The sequence below is a fragment of the Ursus maritimus genome, assembly GCF_017311325.1.
Source record: "Ursus maritimus isolate PB19 chromosome X unlocalized genomic scaffold, ASM1731132v1 scaffold_X1, whole genome shotgun sequence".
NCBI classification, from domain to species: Eukaryota; Metazoa; Chordata; class Mammalia; order Carnivora; family Ursidae; genus Ursus; species Ursus maritimus.
Window position 1 is genome coordinate 98789741 of NW_024423319.1, and position 7688 is coordinate 98797428.

At 43.8% G+C, this 7688-nt stretch overlaps 2 long non-coding RNA genes across 2 annotated transcripts; both read right to left on the minus strand.

Annotated features, from left to right (window-relative positions):
• Nucleotides 1–1414: 1414 nt before the first annotated feature.
• LOC121103393 lies at nucleotides 1415–2585 on the minus strand. The gene is made up of 2 exons (XR_005835554.1): nucleotides 2526–2585; nucleotides 1415–1903 (listed from the first exon to the last, which is right to left on the minus strand). It is a non-coding gene; the product is annotated as an uncharacterized LOC121103393 (long non-coding RNA).
• A 60-nt stretch (nucleotides 2586–2645) lies between these two features.
• Nucleotides 2646–7183, minus strand: LOC103668208. Its single transcript, XR_569966.2, has 3 exons — nucleotides 6966–7183; nucleotides 3739–3854; nucleotides 2646–2705 (listed from the first exon to the last, which is right to left on the minus strand). It is a non-coding gene; the product is annotated as an uncharacterized LOC103668208 (long non-coding RNA).
• Between the last annotated feature and the right edge of the window lie 505 nt (nucleotides 7184–7688).

Genomic DNA, 7688 nt, shown 5'->3' on the forward strand with positions numbered 1-7688 from the left:
GTGACATTTGATACCAGAGAGAATATGACCGAAAACACACAGCACCACTCTGGCTTTTCTCAAACAGAAAGGGAATTGTCAGAGACAACTATAACTTGCAAGGACAAAGCCCAAAACGTGTTAATTTCCATTTATAGGATGAAGGCTGAAGATGCTGGGGGGTGGATGGTAGGGGTGGGCTGTGGGGATAGCTACCCAACAGAAGTACTGAATTCAATCTTGGCTGGACATGCCCAAAATGGGAAGCCAGAGAAGAGAAGACCCAGTTTAAATGAACTTCTCAGTCGATAAGTCTCTTAAACAAAATGTTGCTCCTTTAATGTCTTCTATTACATAGTGATTAAATGGGCTTCCACGCAGATCTGATTAAAAACACTTAATGTTCCCTCCAAAATTGCTTTGGGGAAAGCAATCTCATGTCAGGGAAATGAATTCAAAAGGACCTCCCTACAAGGGCTGAGGGAAATTTGCACCTTCAATCCACAATTTGGAAAATATCAGGCTTTAAATTACTTTTGGAAGTTTACAAATTAAATTCAAGAAGCCTGATACTAAGTGAGGTGATCTTTAGACAGTCCATATACACATTTAGTCTTTAAAACTACCCTTTTTTTTTAAGGTAATCTCTACACCCAATGTGGGGCTCAAACCCACGACCCCAAGATCAAGAGTCAGGCTCTACCGACTGAGCCAGCCAGGCGGCTCTCAAAGTATCCTTTTAACAGAGGTGATTACCAATATTCTTCAGTAGAATGTACTTGTTTACCAGAGTAAACTATTTGAATAGCGTGTTTTATAAGTGCTAGCTTTTATAAAGTATCTCCGTTTCAGAGGCAGTACTTTGAACTTTTGCCTTCATGACTTTTGGACACACTATGTATTTAAACTTCGCACATGTGCAGCTTACTCTCCAGCTATAGCCCTCAAAGGGACCCCTCTGCAGGTTTTTGGATCTTTTCTATCTAGACCCCTCACCCTCCAGTACTTCACCGAGCATACGCATCTCCTCTCACTGGACGATCTTTCTGGACTTCATCAGTGAAGGGGAGCAGAACTTGCCATCCCCAAATAAGCCTCTTCGGCATATTGATTATATTGGGCTGATTATTTTTGAGAGGCTTCAGACGCCAGAGAAATCTCTAAAACCAGAGAGGTTGCCCTTTTGTCTTTTTGTTTTGTCTTTAAAGGTTTTATTTTGAAGTGATTTCTACACGGGGCTATCAAACTCACCACCCAGAGATCGAGGGTCACATGTTTCACTAACGGAACCAGCCAGGAGCCCCAGAAGCTGCCCTTTTGTAAGAGACATTTAAATGTATAGGGGAAATCTCTATCTGTCAGAGTGTCTCCCTCTCTGGACCGGGAGGAAAAGAATGACGTATCAGTGGAGAAGGCAAGGACTTAAAATCTGTAGAACCACCATAACCTTGTTTATTGTGCTTTCCTGGTAACCTCCCATAACTGACTCTGTGCCCCAACATCTTTTCTACGTTAACTCTACCCCCAACGTGGGGCTTAAACTCATGACCCCAAGATCAAAAGTCACATGCTTTACTGACTAAGCCAGCGGGAGTCCCATCTTCTTTTGTCTTCAGCTGGAGACGGTATTTAAGGTGGTAGGTTAGGTCATTCGGGAGGAGTTACTCAGTTTTCCGGGGTCCTTCCCATGTATACAGGAGATATACATCCTACTAAACTTGTGTTTCTCCCGTTAATCTGTCTTTTACGGGGGGAGGGGCGTTCAGCCAAAAACGTAGAAGGAATGGAGGTAGAAGTATTTTCCTCACCTACGTGGGCAACAATGTGCATTCCGACAGTCTGCTTGGCCTTGTGTCCACTTGGAAAGAGACGTCTCTCAGCCTTTTCCACATGTGACTCCAATTCTTCCCTCCAAATGGATTGTCTGGCAAAAGCCATAGCTTACCACAATTGTGGGGAGCATCATTCACATACATGATCCAAGGGGAGCCAGTCAACTAGAGCTGTGTGATGCCTAAGCCCTGTCGTGCCCTCCGGTTCTATTTCCGTTCTCGTGGAAGGAGGACTGGTACTTGTTCACACTGCCCTTAAAGCCACAGTTTCTATGCTTTTATTTTTTGATTGTTTACCCCATCAGTAGTAAGATTTTCGATCACAATCTCCAATATATATACATACCTTTTTTATGAAATATACACGTGTCAACATACACACACGAATTTTAAGTTTAAAATACAAACTAAATACGTACAGAACTTCTTTCTCTCCCTCTCCCTCTGCCCCCACCCCCTCTCTAAAATAAATAAATCTTTAAAAAAAAAAACGCACNNNCACCCAGGTTAAAAGTGAACGCATGGGAAACTATACACCATACCAACACTAATCAAAATAAAGCTGGACTGGTTATATTAATATCAAATTAGATTTCAGAGCAAAAAATAATACCAGGGATAAGGAGGGTCATTTCCTAATGATAAAGTAGTCAACTCATCAATAGTAGATAAATCATAAATATCTATGAACTTATTCACACGACTTTAAAATACCTGAGACAGGGGCACCTGCGTGGCTCAGTCGGTTGAGCAGCCAACTCTTGATTTCGGCTCAGGTCATGATCTCAGGGTCATGGGATGGGGCCCGGCGTCCAGCTCCACACTCAGCACGAGTCTGCTCAGGATTCTCTCTCTCTCCCTCTACCCGTCCACCAGCTCCTGTTCGCTCTCTCTCTGAAATAAATAAACGAATAAATCTTTTTTTAAAAAATAAAATACCAGAAGCAAAAACTGATAGAACTAAAAAGTAAAGTACGGAATACCTTAATTACAGTCAGATATTTAAATATCCCCCTCTCAATAATTAATAGAACAAGTAAGCAGAAAATCAGCAAGTACATGGAGAGGTAAGCACTTATCAATTCACATGACCCAATTAACGTCTATAAAATATTCCATCCACCAAGAGCAGAACAGGCAATCTTTCCAAATATATGTGGAATATAAATCACAGTGTGGGCCATAAAGCAAGTCTCAATAAATTAAAAAGAATTCAAATTATGCAGAGTGTGTAATAGGACCACAATGGAATTAAACTAGAGATCAAACAGAAAGATCTCTGGAAAATTCCAAATTGACACAACTTTAATTCATGGACAAAGAAGAAATCTAGAAAAATTAGAAAATATTTTTGACTGTATGAAAATGAAATACGACACATTAGAATTTGCAAGATGCACCTAAAACAGTGCTTAGAGGGAAAGTTACAGCACTAAACACCTACATCCCAAAAGGAAAAAGTCTGAATTCAATGACCTGTTTCCAGGATTAGCTGGGAAGTTAAAGGACTATCCAACCCATGAATAGAGATTCTCTGGCCATGGATGCTCCTTTTGGAGATTCTTATTCTTGGCCTCTTTCGGTAACTGGTAATGACAAGCGGGCCACATCCCTTCATATTCTCACTGCCCCCTCAGCTAGAAAGCAGCCCCACATCCCCATTTCCATCACCTTAGAAGCCTGAGTGGTAACTAGATTCAGGCTCAGGAAAAAGAACACGTGGGAAAGGCCCTTGAGGCCAGTTTCTAGTCTAGGCAAAAAGAGTGCTCACTCCACACTAGTGATATAATCTGCCTCACCTGGAACAAGATGTCCACACAGAGGTTTGGGGGCCAAAGCACCCCGGAGTGTATATTAGCCTGCTTGGGCCGCCATTAAAAAATACAATAGGCTGGGTGATTTAAACAGCAGAAATGTATTTGCTTACGATTTTGGTGGGAAGTCCAGGATCAAGGTGCCAGCCATTTCAGTTCCTGGTGAGATCGCTCTTGTCGGATTGCAGATGGCCAGATTCTAGGTCCTCACATGGCCCTCCCTCCAGGCCTATGCATAGAGACCAAACGAGATCACTCTTCTTTCCCTGATAAAGCCACTAATTCCATCAGGAGGGCCCTACTCTCAGGACCTCATCTAACCCAACCTCTCTCAAAAGCCTCTCCTAATACCATCACATTAGGGTTTCAACATATAAATGGGGGGAGGGCACAAATCTTCAGTCTATAGTAGAGTTCCTACTAAAATAGCTCTCCCAGAAATCTATAATATGGCAAGTTGCTTGTGGGGAATTCTGGGACTTTGGTTCCAGTCATCATTATCTCCTTCTTGAAGACCCAGCAAATATTATGCATTGTTTTGGACACTGGAAGAGAAAAGCAGCTTTTATTAACTCAGGGCTCATGACATTACAACATTAGTACAATATCCGTAACAAGAAGGGAGATATGCTGCGGCAGGGGTGAGGGGCAGAGAGGGGACTGCTGCGTAGCTGAATGCCAATGGAACGAAAGCAGGACTTCTTATCAAATGTGACTTTGAAGCCTGGGCTCTTCCAATCATCAGCTGTGGGACTTTGGACAGGTTCTATCTTGGAAGCTCAATTTCTACATTTGTAAAATGAGAAGAGTAATAGAAACCACTGTCAAATTTGTTGTGAGATCAGAAGACTGTATGAAGAACACTCGAAAATATTTATTTCAATATTATGTTGCCAATCATTTGGGTCAGTGTCTTCTCGGCCATTATCTCCCACCAGAGACACACATCTGAGACACTGTATCACCTACTCGTGTTCCCACGGGACACGATTTGTGTCCCTCCTCCTCTCTTCTGGGATGAATATTTAGAGACACCAAATTGAGGTTAAGTATCTTCTCACCCAGTCTGAATGCTTTCATGAATTTTAATAGTCTGAATTATATAATCCCAGCATGTCTTCTCCTTGTAAGGAATCGATAAGATCCAACTCTATTCCAATGACTTGGGTTAAATATTTTCCAATGTATTTTAGGATGATGAAAAAGAAAAATCCATTAGTTTATTGGCCCAATAAATATTTACTGAGTGTCCACCAAGTACTGCTCTAGGTACCAGCCATACAGCAGGGAACAAAATACATCAAAGTCCCTTACATTTCACACCAGTGTAAATAACTATAATGACATAAACTTCTCAAAGTCTCTTGACTTTGTTCCGGAACTTCTGTTCAGAATGGTCATTGTCTCCATTCTCAAATAAAATTGGTATTTAATTTGTATTTTGACAATGCAAACTAACGAAGCTATCTTTAGTGCTACGGATGAAGGAATCCGCAGTAGATTTTTTTTTTAAAGATTTTATTTATTTATTCAACAGAGATAGAGACAGCCAGCGAGAGAGGGAACACAAGCAGGGGGAGTGCGAGAGGAAGAAGCAGGCTCATAGTGGAAGAGCCTGATGTGGGGCTCGATCCCATAACGCCGGGATCACGCCCTGAGCCGAAGGCAGACGCTTAACCGCTGTGCCACCCAGGCGCCCCCGCAGTAGATTTGTTACATGAAATGAACATCAAGAAGATGACATATAGAGAAAATGAACATACTGAGAAGAGAAAGGAAAATCTCTTTGTGACAATCATTCATTTTTCATTCTTCATAAAGGTTTATTTTACATTGTAAGAAGGGAGGAAACATCGTGAAGTATTTAGACTACATTACAAGCTACAGATCCACATTCCATGTACCTAAGAGAGAAGAATTGCAGAAGTAACTTAATCTGACAACCCTACTGAAAAATTCTAACAGTACATGAGTTTTCTCAACTTGAGTTTCCGAAGTCACTGTGTAGCTGTTTTACCAGACTTTCGAAGTCAAGTTTTCGACCGGGCCCAGAAAATCAGCCTTATCGCTAGTTATAACATCATCTTGGAGCATTTATATCCGTCATATCAAGACTAGCAAAAGTGTAGCTGCAACTTTTGGGGTGGGGGTGGGGTTGCCAGGGCTGTCTGCGTTTCCTTTTTCATAGCGAGTCCCAGGACACTGCACGATATGGCTATCTCAGGGAGCCAGTGTTCTATTTCACTGGCCCCATGCCTCCTACAAGTTGCTGACTCACTTTATGGAGTGGAATTAACAACCTGTCTGAATCAATAGACATCTATGGCAGAGTGCTACTTGTCCCCACATCCATTTTCTCCTTCTTCTGAGGAAATAGAAATTTCAGCTAGGCACAGCATTAACAGAGGTCAGCAAGATCTTGGAAAGCAGCTCACAGGCTTCAGAAGAATAGCTTTGGGGTAAATAAGAAACATTTAGGGACACCGGGGTGGCTCAGTAGTTAGATATCTGCCTTTGGCTCAGGTCATGATCCCAGGGTCCTGGGATCGAGTCCTGTGCGGGGCTTCCCACTCAGTGGGCAGCCTGCTTCTCCCTCTGCCTGCTTCTCCCTCTGCCCGCTTCTCCCTCTGCTTGCCGTTCTCCCTGCTTGTGCTCTCTTTCTCTGACAAATAAAGTCGAAAGAAAGAAAGAAGAAAGAAAGAAAGAAAGAAAGAAAGAAAGAAAGAAAGAAAGAAAGAAAAAGGGAAACATGTATAATGTTGAACAGTGCCTGCTGCATCTTCTGCTTTTAGCAACATCCTATAGAGGGATGGACCCAGACAGACAGAGCTAGTCAGACGCCCAGGGGTGAGGGGGTGGGGAGGTTGCAAATCGCCACCACTAGCTGCCCATCTTCTGTGGAACTAGGGCAGCTGCAGGAGGGCATGCAGGGGTGCAGGGCATAGGACAGAGTCTTGGGCAGTAGCACATCTCGGTCAAGTTCCAGAGTCTGTGAGCCCTTCAACCCCTAGGCCCTGCTGCTTCCTGCCTCCTTCCTCCGGAGGAGTTCGTGGCCGAAACAGACTCTCACTGCCCTGAGGCTGACCCCCTGGGATGGTTTCCTCTCTATGTAATTGACAAGCAGCAAACAGACCAGACTCTATTAAATGTTAGAGAGAAATCTGAAAGCCAAAGAAACCAAAAGGCAGGTTTGCAAATGCCTGTGATGATTAGATCCTGCACAGGAAAGGAAAAATAATTTTCCCTTTTTCCTTTGAGGTTCTTGGCAGAGACCCCCCTCCCCCCATAATAAAACACAGATTAATAGGAGAAAGACAAACAAGTTTAATGACATACATACCTCCTGTATACATGGCAGAGACCCAGGAAAAGTGAGTAACTCCCCGAAACGGCTGCAGCCGTCTCTTTAAATACCAGCTTCAGCAAAAGACAAAGTATGTTGGGGGTGGGGAGTCAGTTCTGGGAGGCTCTGAGGCCAGGCACGGTAAACAAGGGTGTAGTTGTTATGCAGATGTCAATCCCGGTCTTCTCCGACAGTTTGCACAGCTTGAGTCCACCACCTCTTCCGGGAGGAGCAGGGAGCCACCCTTACAGATGCAGATTCCCCTAAGACATGTAAATGTCTCCCACGAAAGTGTAACTTCTACTCAGTATTCAGAGCATCTCCCAGGGCTGCAGTTTCTTAAAAATAATTGGCCCCAAATAATCCTTATGCTGCAGAGGCATGCTTCGGTGGGGGGGCAAATTCCGCTCCCCTCCCCCTTCAGGCGGTGTTAGGTCCCCAGACTGCTCGGCAAAGAGCGGACGGCGAAAGCTGACCCATCCCCAAGAGAGGCCCACTGCGAATGTGGCCATTAACAATCACTGGAAATGAACCTTCTGGAGGGCCATAGAGGACAATGGACAAGGGTTTTCTTTAAGGGAGCAGAGCTAAGGGCTATCAGATGAACTAAGGAATGGGATCCGGCGCTAGGACAAGGAGCTTTCGCGTTTCCAAGCCAGTCGGAGTGCGTAATCGCCAGGAACTGACGATGGCCGAGCGTTGCCACTTTCTGGTAGCACC